Raw genomic sequence first — 19,588 nt, forward strand, 5'->3', positions numbered from 1 at the left:
GCACCATTCTACAATAATTGTAGTTTAAAACTGCAACAACGCGATTTTGAACCTATTTATTAACATCATTTATCTGATTATGCTTCTCATCTTTTATTAAAAGAACTTGGTTATGATAATAAAGAAATAAAAGTAATACCAACCAATGGTAATAAATAGATTAGGTTTGGAGAAGAAAGAAAAACTATGAGGTTTGCCGACGACATTGCAATTCTATCAGAAACAGCAAAGGACCTGGAAGAGCAGTTGAATGTAGAGGACAGTGTCTTGAAAGGAGGATATAAGACGAACATTGACAGAAGCAAAACAAGGATAATGGAATGTAGTCGAATTAAATCATGCGATGCTGAGGGAATTATATTAGGAAATGAGATACTTAAAGTAGTAAAGAAGTTTTGCTATTTGGGGAGCAAAATAAATGACGATGGTCGAAGTGGAGAGAATATAAAATGTAGACTGGCAATGGCAAGGAAAAAATTTCTCAAGAAGAGAAATTTGTTAACATCGAGTATAGATTTAGGTGTAAGGAAGTCTTCTCTGAAAGTATTTGTATGGAGTGTAGCCACATATGGAAGTGAAACATGGATAATAAATAATTTAGACAAGAAGAGAATAGAAACTTTCGAAATGTGGTGCTACAGAAGAATGCTGAAGATCAGACAGGCAGATCACGTAACTATGAGAAAGTACTGAGTAGAACTGGGGAGAAGAGGAATTTGTGGCACAACTTGACTAGAAGTAGGTATAGGTTGGTGGGACACGTTCTGAGACATCAAGAGATTATCAATTTAGAATTGGAGGGAAGTTGAAAGGGTAAAAATCGTAGAGGAAGACCAAGGTATGAATACTGAATACACTAAACAGATTCAGAAGGATGTAGGCTGCTGTAGCTACATGGAGATGAAGAAGCTCACACAGGATAGAGTAGCATGGATAGCTGCAGCACACCAGTCGTTGGACTGAAGACCATAACAACAACATTTTGAACTGATCACATGGTTAATAATGTATTTTATATTATGATGCTGTCATTAACTGGAAGTCATGGAATACTTGATGTTCCTAATGCTGGGTGATACATTTTATAAATCAGGTGACATATGGTTACTATCATTTCACAGACTGAGCTACTTAAAAAATTCTATAGGTTATCTTTCCATATAAATTTTCAGGTCTGGCTTATGGCTTTCAGACACTGATGACTTAACGATGTAAGGCAGTCGGTATACCTGACACACCAGCAGTCGAAGGAGTATTCTGTTTCTATTCTTTGTGCAATTTTGTGTGTACCTCAAGTATATTCTTGTTAATGTGATGTTTAAAGAATGTAGTTTACCCGGTGATATGTCATGTACTGTATATAATATTTTATGTCCATTTGTATGTCTTTAATGTCTTATTAGGTCTCTAACTTTCTTTGTACATGACATCAACTAAGTCTGGCAAGCCAGAAATATAAATAATGTTCCTATGATATGTGCTATTCAGGATCTTAAAGTCTTTGGATGACTATTACTCTGTGACAACAAATTACCAGTTGCTGTCAGTTACCATATGGTTGTAGCAAATTTGTGCAGTAGTATTTTATCTTAAAGTGAGGTGTCTGAAGTGCTATTTATACACAGCAATGTATACAGACAATGTAGTGCTCTTCCATATTGGTTTTACAGGTGCTTGACAATGACAAGAAGTGGAAATTAGCTAATCGTACGATTAAATAAAAATCACACAACAACCTGCTGTGGTCGGTGTTTACGTTTATTATCCTTGCTTTTTAATTTCAACTGCTTCCTTAACAACACTGTCTCATCAGCTGGAAGGGAATCTCCATGTTGCTATATTCCATAGGATTAAAAGTGCCAAGACCATGTTCTGCAGCACTCTATTTGCTCGGCTGTTCTCAGAATGTGACACTTATGCTCAGTACACTAGTCCTCCACGGTCCTCACAGTCTGACCAACAATATATAACACACCAAAACTACATGGAAAGTGTAGACATCCGCGTTATGCACACCAAGACCATCCTTAACGAAACCTAAATGGTCCCTAATCAGCTGTCTTAGACGATGCAGCTTTATCCACGCTAGGGAGAGATTTAAATTTTGCATCGACACCCAAGTGTTTGCGAGTGGTTGATATTAGTAGTTCTGTTGAACAGGCTGTTTTTGAACTACCTCCTGAGGCTTCAGATCAGGACGGAGTCACGTCGTGTGCTGACCGGGGCACATCCACTCCAGGCTATAAGAGCAGCAGAGAGCTGCTTTACGTTCACTTAGAGTTGATCTGTATATCGTCGTTTTCACTGTGGACAAGTACAAAGCTACAGTAGTTCTGGACAACCAGGATTAGTTCAAAAAGTGCATTGTTTACTGTCTGATTAAGCGCATTGCAGGATCGGTGTGGACCCCTCCCCCCCCAGAAAAAAAGTGTTTAGAGTGAGACTAACAGTCTACTGAAGAAATGTTTCTTTCCGCAGAAGACTGCCCCTACCTTAATATTTATTGTACTGCTTCCCCTATGGTATAAGGAATTCTGAATACCCACAAAGAAGGGATTGTTATTCATTTGATTGCGACTAACACTGGGGCCTCCAACATATCATGTAGCTACTCTGTTAAGCTCACTGCTTGGTCGATGTGAGCGTCTCATTAAGAACTTGGTGGATTTCTTACGTCGATTAAGGGGCTCCGGAACGCCCTATACTTGCAATGTTAAAATAACGCTTATAAATTACATCTTTCCTCACAAAGTATTTGAGGTATGAAGTTGAACTTTTTACAGATTAGTTATTGGAATAATAATTTACAACTTAATTACTAAATTTACAACACGATTTAATCAGAATAACACTTACAATTTAACAAATGTACACTATTTTAAAATAATGAATCTGTGAATGTAAGTAAATGAATAGGATGTATTAGTTAACATGAGTACATTACTTTCTAAAAATCACATTGTGAAGGAAAGTATATAAATAAATAAAATGTATTAGATAACAAAGTAAATAATTTATAAAAATTGACATTGTGAAGTTAAGTAAATAAATAAAATATATTAGTTAAGAAAGTAAATAATTTGGAAAAATCACATTGTGAATATAATTAAATTAATAAAAAATTTTAATTAACAAAATGTACTTTATTTTAAAAATTTTACGTTCTGAATATAAGAAGATAAATAAAATAAATTAGTTAACAAAAGTAAATTATTTTAAAATTTTCAGTTTTTATATATTCTTTCTTCCTTAAAAAGCTCCAGAAATGTGTATAAGCATGGAGTTAACACATTTTTAAATTTTGTAAGTTTTTCATTCTTTTATGTAGAAGCAAATGTTAATAATTAAAAATTTTTAGTAAATATTCTATTTTGTTCATCATACGTGAGATTTTACATTTTTTTGATTCTAGCTCAGTAGCTCATTATTAAAGTAAATTCTATATTTTATAAGAAACTTTACTGATTTTTTAAAAATTCACTATATTTAATTAACTTAATCGATTATAAAACGTTAACTAAGTACATAATTTTTACAATAACTCAACTAATTATAAAAACCAACTGATTTATAACTTAATTACTTAATTTACAACAGAATATAAACACAACAACTTGTATGATGTAACAAGAGTACATTATTTTAGAAAATCACAATGTGAAACTAAGTAAATAATTAGAGTAAAGTAGTTAACACAAGTAAATTACTTTTAAAAATCACATTGTGAAGGCAAGTATATAAAAAAATAAAAAGTGTTCGTTAAGAAAGTACATTATTTTGAAAAATTACCATAGTGCAGTTAAGTAAATAAATAGAATATATTAGTTAACACAAATAAATCATTTTTAAAAAATCGAATTGTGAAGGTAAGTAAATAAATGATATATATTAGTTATAGAAGTAAATTATTTTAAAAAATCACATTGTGAACATAAGTAAATTAATGAAAAGATATTATTTAACAAAGTACACTATTTTAAAAATTTTACATTTTGAAACTAAGTAAATAAATAAAAAATGTATTAGTTAACAAAAGTAAATTATAAAAATTTATTTAGTGATTCTAAGATAATAAAATGTATTAGTTAAAACAAAGGTACATTATTTCAAATATTTTACATGGTGAATGTAAGTAAATAAATCAAATAAATTAATTAACAAAAGTAAATTATTTTAAAATTTTCAGTTTTTTTTCTATCTTTCTTCAAATGTATAGAAGCATGGAGTTAACATTTTTCTAAATTTTTTAAGTATTTCATTATTTTAAGTGGAAGGAAATGTTAACAATAAAAAGTTTTCAGTAAGTATTCTACATTGAGCATCATATGTGGGATTTTTTCATTTTCGAGATTCTAGCTCACTAGCTCACTATTAAAATAAATTCTGTATGTTACAAGTATTTTACCGGATTTTTTATAATTTCAGAATAGTTGATTATATTTACTGATTTTAAAACGTTAACTGAACACATTATTCTTGCAATAACTCAACTAATTATATTGACCAACTGATTTATAACTTTATTACATAATCTACAACATGATTTAAACGCAATAACATTTATAATATAAAAAACTACACTAATTTTCAAAAAATTATATTGCTAATGTAAGTAAATGAATAGAATTGTAGGGGTTCATATTGTGGGTGGCCATTATCAAACATGATTAAAGTATATTAATTGGACAGTGACAGCTAACTACCACCTACTACTGAATCAAAAGCGATATTGTAAATAACTTGTATTTATTGTAAATTATCTCAGGACAGAAATTAGACCATATTGAACAAATCAGGAATGAAAACAAATTAAACAAATTGTACACTGTTCCTAGATGTACTACACTGGTTAGATTGGCTCTCAGCTCTTAATGTTAAATTGATGTAAAATTAGATTTAATTACGCCCCTGGATAAGCAAATGGTACATGCGATCTGAATGCATTACTATATTTTCAATGTTAAGTTGATCCGAAGTTAGTTTTAATTATGCCCCTGGATAAGCAATGGTAAATGCGATCTGACTGCGTTCCTATAATCTCTTTTGTGTCTGAAATAATACATACTTCGACACCACCACCAAGCAACAAACCAAACAACATGCAAAAAAACTAATAACCAATAACGAATCGTAAGTAAAACTGCACGGATGCTCAGTGAATGGCAAGACCACGGTCCAACAACTATTTCTGAACTTTACTGCCGCTGCTGCAAGTTGTACAATACCGTCTACCATTGTACTGGCTCTGTCGATTCTGCTGGGGCGACAACTGCAGCTGCGAAGTGGCTGAATTAGATAAGTCTCTCTAATATCTCGAGCAGAATAAACTACTCAGAAACTGCTAATACTACAAGCCCTAAATTTCCTCTAAGTGGTATACAACGCTTTCAAGACTGGCTCAACAACCTTTGAGGTGCAGCCTAGTGTGTCTTGTACTAACGTGCAATACTAGTATGATAGCTCTGTGCACTGGTTGACTACGTTCAATGGCGACTGCCAGCCTATAAGTCGGAATCAACTGCAATTATACTAGTAGTCAATGCAATGCATATCGTGGACGCTGATGTCCTACTGTAGCTGCAGACTCTACATCGTACACAGCACAGTATTCAGAATCTAAGTCCCTATCTCCGAGCTACCGAACTTTGCAACTGTCTGCTTTCATGGCACAAGACCCTCTCCTGCCTCACTCTGCACGATGCTCTTGGCGCCAAACTCAAATCAGCCAATCCCGACGCTGCAAAGGCCCCCCACATCTCCCTCGCAGAGCCATACAATTTCTCCACCTATCCAAAACTTTCTCTGTTCAAACAGCCGGCGTTGACCCTCAGCATTTCCCGTACTTTCTTATGAACTGCCCAATCAGAGCTCAGCCCATTTGCCACTAAACCAGCACGCGACTGGGTGTTACAAATTTCAAAATTCCGCCATCTCTCTCCCCACATCCACCACTGCTGGTGGCTCACCTCCAACTGCACAATGCTACCCGTTGTTAACATCCAGCTGCCCAACACTACAATGGCAGACAACAATGCAAACTCGCCACAGACTGCACACAGCACAGCCAGTGATTTCCATACACAGCGCTACGTAACGTCGCCAATAAGAAAATATAAACAGCCTACTTACATAGCCCCCATGCTCCCCACAAATATTTTTACAAATTGTTTTGGGCACTGGGCAATACATATTTGTTAAAATTTTTCATAATCGTAATTACAATAACAAAGAAATCAAATGCACACACTTATTGATACAATGTTGGTCAAAAGCTAAAATTTTCTCACAGTCGATAAAGACAGTCCAGATTGTTCATCACTGTAAAATTGCAGTGTGTTTCTCAAAGTCTGAACAGTAAAAGAAAATGCACATGGAAGTAGTAAATTTCCATGCACTCTTGAAGAAGTAGTGTTGTCCTTCCAATGGAAAGACAGTGCTGACTCTTGACATGCTGACAGGTAATGGGCCACAACAGAGCAAACCCACAGCAGAGTCATTCGACGTTTTGAAGAATATTGGTAGGTAGGTCATCACAGAGTAGACCCACTGTAGTCCTGGTAGAGATTACAGTATTGGTGGGCCACCAGAGGTGCAGACCCACTGCCGCCCTTGTAGAGATTGTGGTATTGGTGGGCCACCAGAGGTGCAGACCCACTGCAGTCCTTGTAGAAATAATGGTATTGATGGATCATCAAAGGTGTAGACCCACTGTAGTCCTTGTATAGATGGCCAGCAGCCATCTGTTGCGACTGTGCAGGTGCCACAATCACCATCGAAGAGTCTTGTGGACAATATAGCAAGTCCATGAACCACCACTTGTGCACTCACAAATTTTTTTTTGAAATGTCCTTAGAACCAGCAATGCTGTTATCCAGTCCCTTGCTGAATTATTAACACACGTGCAAACACTATCAGTCCCTACGTCTCACATATTGTATATATACTATGACCAACAGAAATGTGTGCAATGAAATGTAACTTACTAGTTACTTAATTTGATGAACTGGTGTCAATTACAATATTATAACATGAGAATACAATAACAAGGATACAGAAAACATCATTAAAACATAATAATACAGATAACATTTGTAGTAATACAGGCTTTACAAAAGAATAGAAATAGACATATACATCAGTGTTACAGGAATTATGACATGATTACATAAATAAAAGATCAGAATAACTTTCGAAACATCAACTTCACACATAAGCATTAAAACAAAACAGAATAAATAATGTCTAAACATCTTTACAAAGTAAATAACATAGTATTAGAAAAATTCTACAACATAGCTCTCATCAGCTAAACACATATAGACAGGAAAAAGACAAATAAACAAGGGTACATAAACACGTAGTGGTATAACACAAGGAAAGGACAGGTTTTGTTTTATTGCAGTATTTTGCAAACAAAACTTTCTTTGTTTCTTGGAGATCTCCCTTCATTCATCGTTATTCCCAAAAAGTCCTATCTATACCTCCTTCTTGTATTCTATTCATATTTCTTTCAAAATAATTATTTCTGATTGTACAATACACATTTTGGCACAAATCTTTTTCATATAACTTCGCAATGCATTCTTTACCTATTCTCCATAGTCAGTTTCTTATATAGTCTACCCCTCTTAAGTTAACTTAAATCTACTAAGCTCAGATGCTAAACTAAGGGACGAGGCAATGCAGCAGCACAAAACAATTAACGCAAACAGCAATGAAGAAAAATGCAGATTTGCGAAGCAAGCAGCATTATAGAAATTAGCAAAGCAATTGAAATATTACAACTAATATAAGGCAATGTGCAGCAAACAAGAAAAATAAAGAAGTAGTAAACTGGCTTAGAAGAATAACACAAAGTCAAATTCAGTAACACTATGCCTGGCAAACAGCAGCAGCAAATGAAATAACTTATATATAAACATGACATAGCTCAAGCAAAAAAAACATTACACTAAAGACAATAATGCAGACAAGGGAAATTTATATTCACATCTTAATGTCTATGTAATTAAAGTGGTGCACCACAAGAAGTTATTCTACAAAAAAAAAGTAGTTGAAAAGAAAATTCCGTATGCAATTCCTGTGAAGGGAAATGTCTTTGTGCTCCCCAATTTTTGGGAAATGTATTACAAATTTAGTATTTACTGGATCTGTAGACAGAAAATATTTATATTAGTACATCTATTAAATTTTATTTTAACCAATGCTGCAGTGCAGCTATAAACTAGATATTAAAAAAAATGAGTAAATAAATACATAAAGCAAGCCATATGGCATTTCTCTCAACTAGAAAGACAGTAGTCATAATCAGGTGTATAGACATAAAAATATTTCTCGTCATTTCATTAGGCATTGTAGTAAATATCATAAATTAAAAGCTCCACAGTGTAATCATATGTTTTCAAGTTTGAGCGTGTCGTATTTGGGATGCTTTCTACAAAGGAATGTCAATAGCGAGAATAAGGGCCTCCCTTTTTTTTTCTACCTGTGCCTCTGAAAACGCACACACTAGTGGCTTTTTCTCCAGGCGTCTGACGCAGCTGGGTGCCCATGACGCATTACGTGCAGGTGGTCACTTAACTTTCTTACGGAAATATTTACGACACCAGTTTCCGCTACAGTGACAGTCTCATATACAAAATTTCACGGGTCGAGAATTTGCATTGCAAATGTATAGAAACAAAATCTTATGAATATAACAGTGTCAAAAAAATTTCGCCGGCATTGTGATACATTCACGCATTTACACACATTTCATAACTCTGAAAGTACGATTCTTGGTTTCCAACATCCTTTTTCATAAGTCAGAGTCCCTAACCACTATTCATTACTCCTTACCTTATTACACATATACATATTCATATTTATCAACACGTCTTCAATATTTCATCATAATAGATACGTACCGCAATCAAATAACTCATATAGCATCAGCTTATTAATCATAAACGTACCTCAGCAGCATAATACACATCGTCGTCGTAAAAATAACATCATAACACTTCAGTCAAATCTCAAAAACGTCGTAGCTTTCTGCAATAATGTCAAAACCTAAAAAAAAAATCTCTGCTCATTTCAAGAGTGTCATCTACCTCAAACGTACTTTAAAATGATGCTCCCTTACCAAATATATCATTCAAAGCTCTCATAATATCACAATGGGTCCGAAAAAATATGAACAGTTCACACAGTACAGACAAAATACAATTTCGTAAGTGTGAAGTTATCTAACGGTGTAATTACGTAAACATGTTTCACTGATGTAGTAAACAAATGTTTGTCTCTCTCAGTTAAATGATCAGATAGCTGTGTAATTTATGTGTTAGAGGAATATGGTACCGATGTGTAAAGTTGTATAAGCAAATACCATATTAGCTAGGGCTCCTTGTGCTCGCCAAACACATGGTACACAAAGTAAGCGTGTACCCCCCTGAGGATTAATGTAATTATACCCTCAGGTGTTACAGATTACAAGAATGGAATGAAATGTATTACGGAAAACCTTTGTATCATTGTACTTCAAATATCTTTAAAAATAAATGATTTAAGTACAAAATTAATCACTCAAATACGTGTCCTGTAGCGCTAAATGTGCGTCTTGCTGTAAGATAATCTCTGTGGAAGTGTCGTAGTTATTGTCCTCCGAAAGCTAAGTTCTGCAGAAGTCAATGTACTTACCTCATGATAAACAAAAGTGAAATGCTTTGCGTATAGATATCTTAGTTATTACGCTTATTGTTGTGATGAAGAAATTACTGTACTGTAACGTATTGTTGTGCTACGGAAAAGGCTGTCTCATTGTAGCTATACCACAAAAGTTACTATTAAAACATGTTTTACTTTCCAGAATAATACAGAAAAACTGTGCAGATATGAAACAGAAACACCGCAAAAGCAACATTGTAAATAGCAACTCATTAGTAGCGTCATGATAAAATCGTGTAGCTGCCACATAAACTAACCACTGTCTCATCTGTTATCTGACAGAAAGTACCTTAAATCCAGAATGTATTTTCAAGTAAACCAAAATGTTGCATTAGAATCTCATTAGCAGTACCAGTATATGTTCTAAGTATGTGAGCCTTATAGTCGTTACGTAATTGTGCAACTAACAAGCAAGAATGTACACACACAATAACACTGTGTCGTTTGTTCGCAATAACAATGCATTCGTAATTTCTGTTTAAATAAGTCCTCTTGGTTCTTGACTGGACATTTAACTTCAAACATTGTTGCATGGTAACAGTTTCTAAAGCATACTAGTAACGTGAAGTGAAACGTTTTATGGCAAAGACATAGTTAAGAAGCAGATTATCTTTCAATAAACGGTTTTACATGTGAAATGAGGTGTAAACCTTTACTATTTCTGAGGCTTCAGATCAGGACCGAGTCACGTCGTGTGCTGACCGGGGCACATCCACTCCAGGCTATAACAGCAGCAGAGAGCTTCTTTACGTTCACTTAGAGTTGATCTGTATATCGTTATTTTCCCTGTGGACAAGTACAAAGCTACAGTAGTTCTAGACAACCAGGATTAGTTCAAAAAGTGCATTGTTTACTGTATGATTAAGCGCATTGCAGGATCGGTGCGGACCCCTACCCCCCCCCCCCCCCCAGAAAAAAAGTGTTTAGAGTGAGACTAACAGTCTACTGAAGAAACGTTTCTTGCCGCAGAAGACTGCCCCTACCTTAATATTTATTGTGCTGCTTCCCCTAAGGTATAAGGAATTCTAAATACCCACAATGAAGGGATTGTTATTCATCTGATTGCGAGTAACACTGGGGCCTCCAACATATCATGTAGCTACTCTGTTAAGCTCACTGCTTGGTCGATGTGAGCGTCTCATTAAGAACTTGGTGGATTTCTTACGTCGATTAAGGGGCTCCGGAACGCCCTATACTTGCAATGTTAAAATAACGCTTATAAATTACATCTTTCCTCACAAAGTATTTGAGGTATGAAGTTGAACTTTTTACAGATTATTTATTGGAATATTTACAAAATTTTAGTTCCGTTATTAAAGATGATTTTTTTCAATTGTAATGAAAATTCACAACATTTTTTTCAATATTTTATTTATATATTCAGAAATATACAGTTTTTTGGAAAAAGGCTGTGTTAAATTATGCAGAAGGTACTGTGTAACATTTACTGAAAGTTTGAAACAAATATGTTTGGAAGATCCTTAGAAAACATGTAATTAGTATGAGAAAATAAAAGTTTTGGGAATCGAGCGACAAAGATTGGATTAACTTTTTAGTGCATACCAGGTCCATAGGATGGATTATCTTCATCCTCTGCAAACTCCTCCTTCAGCTTCCTCTTGTTCCTCCTCCTGTTTACTCTTGCTTGTATTTCTGGACTCTTTACAGCCCTGTCTGTAGCCCGAAGGAGTTCCTTGTCTAAAGCAAGCTATCTTCATTGACATATATCTAAATACCTTGCACCTTACAATGTTGCCATCATTGAAAGTTGCAACAGCATCATACACACCAAAGTGAAGTGTTTCTTTTCCAGCAAATACAGTCTTGGGGTTCTCGACCATATAACACTATTTACACTTTCATTGGGGTTTTGAGTTTTTCCGTGAATACACTTTTTCAACAGTTCAGGTGCTGCTAAGTCTCTGAAAATAGGTTAGCCACAACACATACTTTATCTCACATCACTAAAATGTACCTGATGAACACGGACGTTAATAATAACGCCATTTGACAGCAGTTTAACAGCGCCACAGTGGGTCACGCCCCTGTAGAACACATTTCAAAAAAAATTTAAAAATAGTTGTAGTCTTCGGAATTAAATAAATTATATATCTATTAAAAGGTAATATTCTGCAGATTCAGAAAACGCAAAAAAGTAAAAATTGAACTTTTCATGGTTTTGAGCCTTTCCGGAGCCCCTTAAAGGAAATGTGTTGGAATGACCGATATTCTAGTAGCCGCACAGAGTGGATGCACGGTCTGAGGCGCCTTGTCAAGGACTGCGCAGCCCCTCCCACTGGAGGTTCGAGTACTCCCTAGGGCATGGTTGTATGTGTTGTTCTTAGCATAAGTTAGTTTAAGTTAGTTTGTGTAAGTCTAGGGACGGATGACCTTGGCAGTTTGGTCCCTTAGGATTTCACACACATTTGAACATTTGATATTCTAGTAAGTTCTGATGTGGTCTCTCTCTTCACTAATTTTCCTGTCTGATATGTTACAGTTAACTGAGTTTGGTTTGGCACTGAATTAACTAGCATATTTGACTTCTACTTACTTGTTATTCAGTGACCAGTACTATAAGCAGAGAAATGAAGTTGCGATGGGGAGCCCGTTGTCACCTATTATTCCAAATTCCTTTATGGAAGATTCTGAGAAATGTGTCTGGAGTTAGCAGTAATGTGTAGAGATACCTGTTTTGTTGGGCCTCATGGCAGGGCGAATTTGAACAAATTTTTAGAATGGCTGAGTTTTCATTTCATGATGGAGGTGGAAAAAGATGGCTGCCTTCTCTTCCTTGATGTGCTGAAGAGGAGGAAGGTTGATAGTACGTTGTGACATGATGTTCATAGGAAGCCTACTAGGACTGACTCGTGTCTACAGGCATGTACTTGTCACCACCTGGCTAAGAGTGAAGAGGTACTTCATGCCATAGTTCACAGGGCCTATGTCATTTCAGACCGTGAGAATTTGTCAGCTGAGTTAACGCATCTCGAGGTCACCTTTCGTCAGAATGGATACAGTGAAAGACAGATCAGGGGTACGTTTTACCAGGTGACTGATAGTAATACCGTGTTGCCACCAAGGTCTACACCCTTTCTTCCTTAAGCTGGGAGCATTTCTAACAAGACTGCTCATATTTTGAGGAAATATGACGTGAAATGTGTTTATCAACCTCCATCTAAGTTTAGGTTCCTTTTAGGTCCTGTTAGGTGTGATTCAGACAGGACTAGTGTACTGAGCATGAGTGTCACACACGCTGACAACAGTCGAGCAAAATTGGCTATTGCAGAACATTGAATTGGCATCGGGCATTCCATGGAACACAACAATATGAAGATATTGGCATGCACTTCCAAATATTGGGATATTGTTATTAAGGAAGCAGTTGAAATTAAATTATAAAGTAACCTTGAAAACGGAGTTGGCAGTTACTGCCTAAATTCTGCATGGAATCCTGCACTCCCCCTTGTCAAAGACAGAGGGACAGAATTAAAGCTATGCTACACATAGTTAAGTAATTTTCACTATCGATAACTTCTGTCATAAATCATCTTTGACTGAGTGGTGGCACTAGTTTTTACAGTGTGTATGTGTGTCATCTTCGTGGAACTGCTCTGCATATCTCGGTTTTAAGTGCCTTTGTACAGTGCTTACTTCCTGCAGCTTTTCCTTGAAAATGGGATGATGGTCACCTGTTGGAATTTCGCCCATTGTCGATTATGTCAATTCGCTGCAGTCCCTTAAGTTATTTTAATCATGTATTTATGTTTATTCAGTTTGCCTTTGAAAATTATTATAATTTGGAAATAGTCACGATTCAATATAATTATTAGGAATTTCTTTACAATTTTTTTATAATCATTAGTGGTGTGAGGTGTAGTGACTTTACATAATGACTACAACAGTTTAAGGGTAGCATGTAGCTTCTTATAGAGATGAGTTATGGTTCAAATGTGTCAGATGTGTTCCTTACAAAGAAGTAGTTACAGCTGTGACCAAACTATGTTGCTGATATATAGATGATGAAAAACATAAGCCGTCAAATCACTTTTACTTGGGTATGATGGTCAAAACGTCTTTTTTCACACAGACCACCCATATGTTCATAGTTTAAAATAAATTGACTGTGAATTTAGATCGAGAATACCTCATCTCTTTTTGAAGTCCCAAATATCATAGTGACAGCATCGAAATCTGGCAAACAAATGTATTACCAAGTCAAAAGATATGTGAAAGATATTTTATTTACCAATTAGGGAGAAAATCTGTATCATTGCCAGATTATTGCAGCTGTCAATGAGAAAGAATCTTACTGAGTGCTGTACTGGAGTACAAGGAACTTGTTCATCTGGTTATCTGAGAGGGCGCGATGGTGCAAGTACATTCATAAGATGTATACGGCTTTTTATGTAGGAAGAAGTTCATGAGATTTTCAGATTTAGTTCTGTTGAATGATTATGATGTCAATCTCCACTTGAGAAACAGTATAATCAAGCTGAAGTCACTAGTACATAATCAGTTCTCTTCGCCAAAGCTCACCAATGTATTGAAAATACCTAATACAATTAGGGATGTTTAGAGGGTCATCAGCAACAATTTGAAATCCTGCTGAACTTTGTTTTTAATGTGTTCTTTGTCATGTAAGTAGATACATGATTGAAACACAGTAACATTCTGAAGGTAAGTATAAAAATTGAATGTATTAGTTAACACAAGTAAATGACTTTTAAAAAAATCGTATTATGAAGGTAAGTAAAAAAATTTATAAAAAATTAAAAAATCACATTGTGAAGTTAAGTAAATAAATAAAATATATTAGTTAAGTAAGTACACTATTTTGAAAATCATATTGTGAACATAGGTAAATCAATTAAAATATATTAGTTAACAAAGTACATTATGTTAAAAATTTTACATTGTGAATGTAATTAAATAATTAAGAAATGTATTAGTTAACAAAGGGAAAGTATAAAAATTTACAAAGTGATGGTAAGATAATAAAATGTATTAGTTAAAACAAAAGTACAATACTTTAAAAATTTTAGATTGTTGATGTAAGTAAATAAATAAAATAAAATAGTTAACAATAGTAAATTATATTAAAATTTTCATTTTTTATTTTTCTCTACCTTTCTAATAATGTTTCAGAAATATATATAAACACTTTTATTAATTTGTTATTTCATTAATTTATGTAGAAGCAAATGTTAATAATAAAAAGATTTTCAGTAAGTATTCTATGTTGGGCATCTTATGTGAGATTTTACATTTTATAGAATCTAACTCAGTAGCTCATCATGTAAATAAATTCTGTATGTTATAAGTAACATAACTGATTTTTTAAAAATTCATGGTATTTGATTAACATAACTGATTTTAAAAAGTTAACTAAATACATAATTTTCACAATAACCCAATTAATTATTATATCTTACTGATATATATATATACCTTTATTATTCAATTTACAACACGATTTCAACACAATAACATGTGTAATTTAACAAAAGTAAACTATTTTTAGAAAATCACATTGTGAAGGTATGTAATTAAATAAATAAAATGTATTGGTTAAGAGAGTACATAATTTTTTAAGAACACATCGTGAACATAAGTAAATTAATAAAAATATGTTTATTAACAAATTACATTATTTTAAAAATTTTGCATTGTGAATGTAAGTTAATTAATAAAAATGTATTAGTTAACAATAGTAAGTTATAAATATTTACAAAGTCATTGTGATGTAAAAAAACAAAAGTACATTATAAAAAAATTTTAGATTGTAAATGTAAGTAAATAAATAAAATAAATTAGTAAAAAAATATAAATTATTTTAAAATTTTCAGTTTTTATTTTTTATATCTTTCTTAAAATGTTTCAGAAAAGTATATAAGCATGAAGTTAACTCTTTTATTGATTTTTTGTTTTTCATTATTTTATGTACAAGCAAATGTTAATAATAAAAATTTTTCAGTAAGTATTCTATTTTGTGTATCATCTGTTGTGCATTATATAGCTCAGCATTAAAATAAATTCTGTATGATATAGGTAACACAAATGATTTTTCAAAAATTCAGGATATTTGATTAACTTAACCAATTTTAAAACGTAACGAAATACATTATTTTCACATTATCCCAAATAAAATTATAACCTACTTATTTACAACTTAATTACTAAATTTACAACACGATTTAAACATAATAGCACTTATAATTTAACAAAAGTACACATTTAAAAAAATAAATCTGTGAATGTAATTTAATGAATAGGATGTATTAGTTAACATGAGTACATTACTTTCTAAAAATCACATTGTGAAAGAAAGTAAATAAATAAATAAAATGTATTAGATACCAAAGTACATAATTTATAAAAATTGACATTGTGGAGTTAAGTAAATAAATAAAATATATTAGTTAAGAAAGTAAATAATTTGAAAAAATTACACTGTGAACATAAGTAAATTAATAAAAATTTATTAATTAACAAAATGTACTTTATTTGAAAAATTTTACATTGTGAAAGTAAGAAGATAAATAAAAATTGCATTCGTTACCAAATGTAAGTTTCAATTGTGAATTTTACATTGTGAATGTAAGAAGATAAATAAAAATTGCATTCGTTACCAAATGTAAGTTTTAAAAATTTTCAGAGTGATTGTAATATTATAAAATGTATTACTTAAAACTAAAGTATTTATTTTAAAAATATTAGATTGTAAATATAAGGAAGTAAATAAAATAATTTAGTTAACAAAAGTAGATTATATTCAAATTTTCAGTTTTGGTTTTTCTATAATTTCCGATTGTAAATGTAAGTAAATAAGAGAAATAATACTGATTTTTTAAAAATTCAGTATACTTGATTAACTTAACCGATTTTGAAACCTTAACTAAATGCATAATTTTTACAATAACCCAATTAATTATCATAACCTACTGATTTATAACTTACTTACTTAATTTACAGCATGATTTAAACACAATAACATGTATAATATAACATATGTACACTCTTTTTAAAAAAAGTCACATTGTGAAAGTAAGTAAATAAATAGAATGTATTAGTTAACATAAGTATATTACTTTTAAAAAATCACATTGTGAACTGCGGGTTCGGTGATAAGAATAGGTCCACGGTATTCCTGCCTGTCGTAAGGTGTAACTAAAAGGATCTCAAAGATTTTGGCCTTGTGTGTTGGTCCCCTGTTGTGTTTGACCTCTATATGTAAAAATTTTTCCGAAGAGCGAGCCGATTGGGGAAGGGTGCCTTACTTGGTGCATTGTGTCCATCTTGCGTTGAGATCTTTCACCAGCTTATTCGATGTTGCATTGCAGTCCCGCCTGCTCTCCATCTCTTGGGCATGGATACATTCCTGCGTGCAGTTTCCACCATGCAATGTGTAGTGCCACTTTCTGTACTAATGGCGACCATGGACTATATGTCATCTAAAATCCAGCACTGTAGCCAGTCTGTTGTGGTGGGGAAGCCATGTACCCTGTTGGTTGTACCCCCCTGACAATGCAGGGATCGTTCTACTGATGCCTGCGCCGTTTACTCCCCATGTATGCAAAGGAGTTGATGCCCATCTCCCTGGGGCATCAGGACTCCCGGCAATGGCCATCCTGCCAGGTGGCCCTTGCCGTGGCCGGGTGGCGCCAATGGGGAGGGCCCTTGGTCGGAGTAGATGGCATCAGGGTGGATGACACGCAATGAAGCGTGGCGCATCGTCTGTTGCTGGTGGCCAGCCACCAGCAGTGTCTAAGCGTTCAAGGGCTCATTATAAAGCTATTGTTAATGACCCCTAATCGTTCCCCTCACTGGCCACACCATGGGAGGAACGAAAGGCAATGAGTGAAAGTGAATCGTATTCGCCGAGGAATTTTGTCTGTACCAGAGCTGACAGGGAAATCATTTGTATCGGTGAAGCCTCAGTTCTTTATAGAGCATTTAGAGGACAAGTTCAGGGAGGTGGAAGGCTTGTCCAAAATGCGGTCTGGTTCAGTCTTGACAAAAACAGCATCCCCTGTGAAGTCACAGGCCTTACTCTCTTGTAAGAAGCTGGGGGATGTTTCAGTTACTATCACGCCCCATAAAAGTTTAATTATGGGCCAGGGCATCATTTCCCACAGGGACCTCCTTTTACAGTCCGATAACGAGCTGCGCCCAACTTAGAGTGATGAGGTGTTCATTCGTCAGGCGCGTCCACCGGGGTCCGAGGGATTATCAAGTTGCTACCGGTTCCTTCATCTTGGCCTTCGAGGGTGATACATTACCTGAGAAAATCAAGGTAATGGTCTACCATTGTGATGTCAAACCCTATATCTCCCCACCCCCCGATGTGTTGGAAGTTCGGCCATATGTCTTCTCGCTGTGCTTCCACCCTCATCTGTCGTGATTGTGGTCGACCATCGCATCCCGATGCTCCATGTGCCCCGCCTCCCATTCCTGTCAACTGCGGGGAGCACCATCCCCCTTGCTCGCCGGACTGTAAGATTCTACAGAAGCCACGGCAAATAATGGAATACAAGGCCCTGGATAGACTGACATACACTGAGGCTAAGCATAAGTTTGAACGACTACATCCAGTACGCATGACGTGCACTTATGCTGCCACTGTCGCTCCTGTTACAGTTCCCATAGCTGCACCACACACTGTCAGCAGAGAACCACACCTGCCCCCTTGATGGTGGGGGGCACTTCACTCCCTGTTGCTCCTGCTCCATCTACTTCAGGAGAAACACCCCCCAAAAATAGGGGACATCAGTTCCCCCTTCAAAGCCGGAGAAGTGTAAGACTTCTTCGGCTCTTCTCTCCAGGAAGGGGTCTCTTGGGGACCTCCCTTTGCAAATTCCGTTCGGTTTAAAAGTGGACACCCGCAAGTGGCTCAAACAACCACCGGTCGCTGGTCGTAGAACCTCACCGTCGTCGTCCATCCCTGAGACTGACCCAGTGAAGCCCTCCCAGCCTGAACCACCGAAGGCACAGCGAGATAAGCTGAGAAAGGGGAAGATTCCCAAGAATCCCGACATTGCGGTGGCACCCGTCCCACTACTTCCAACAAGCTCAGCGTCTGATGACGAAGTCGAAATTCTGGCGAATGCTGAAGACCTGGATCTCGCTGGTAACCTCAGACGCCATGGATGTCTCTCACGCTGGTACTGAATCGGTGGAAGCGTAAAATGCCTTGTAAGTAGGCTGTTTATGTTTACTTATTGGCAACGTTACGTAGCGCTCTGTATGAAAATCACTGGCTGTGCTGTGTGCAGTCTGTGGCTAGTTTGCATTGTTGTCTGCCATTGTAGTGTTGGGCAGCTGGATGTGAACAGCGCGTAGCGTTGAGCAGTTGGAGGTGAGCCGCCAGCAGTGGTGGATGTGGGGAGAGAAATGGCGGAGTTTTGAAATTTGTAAAATTGGATGTCATGAACTGCTGTATATATTATGACTTTTGATGACTATTCAGGTAAATACATTGTTTGTTCTCTATTAAAATCTTTCATTTGCTAACTATGCCTACTAGTAGTTAGTGCCTTCCGTAGTTTGAATCTTTTATTTAGCTGGCGCAGTAGTTTCGCTCGCTGTATTGCTGTAGCTTGAGTAACGAAGATTTTTGTGAGGTTAGTGATTTGTGAACTTAGCTGAGGATACCTCACTGGAATCTTCTGATTTTTTCTTGTAGTTTGTGTAATTAGTGTAGATTTTGTTTATTGCTAGCGCGTAATTGTAGAGAGAATCTCCTTTGTAGTTGCAGTCCTCCATTGTTGTACAGTAAAACAGGTGTGGCATGCATGTAGATTTGCACCAATTATTTCGCAGCTGTGCTTGCAATTAACTAGATATTATTTTCAGTGCTATGTTAATGTGTTCCCCTATTTTT

Source organism: Schistocerca cancellata, chromosome 4 (assembly GCF_023864275.1).
Source record: "Schistocerca cancellata isolate TAMUIC-IGC-003103 chromosome 4, iqSchCanc2.1, whole genome shotgun sequence".
Classification (NCBI taxonomy): Eukaryota; Metazoa; Arthropoda; class Insecta; order Orthoptera; family Acrididae; genus Schistocerca; species Schistocerca cancellata.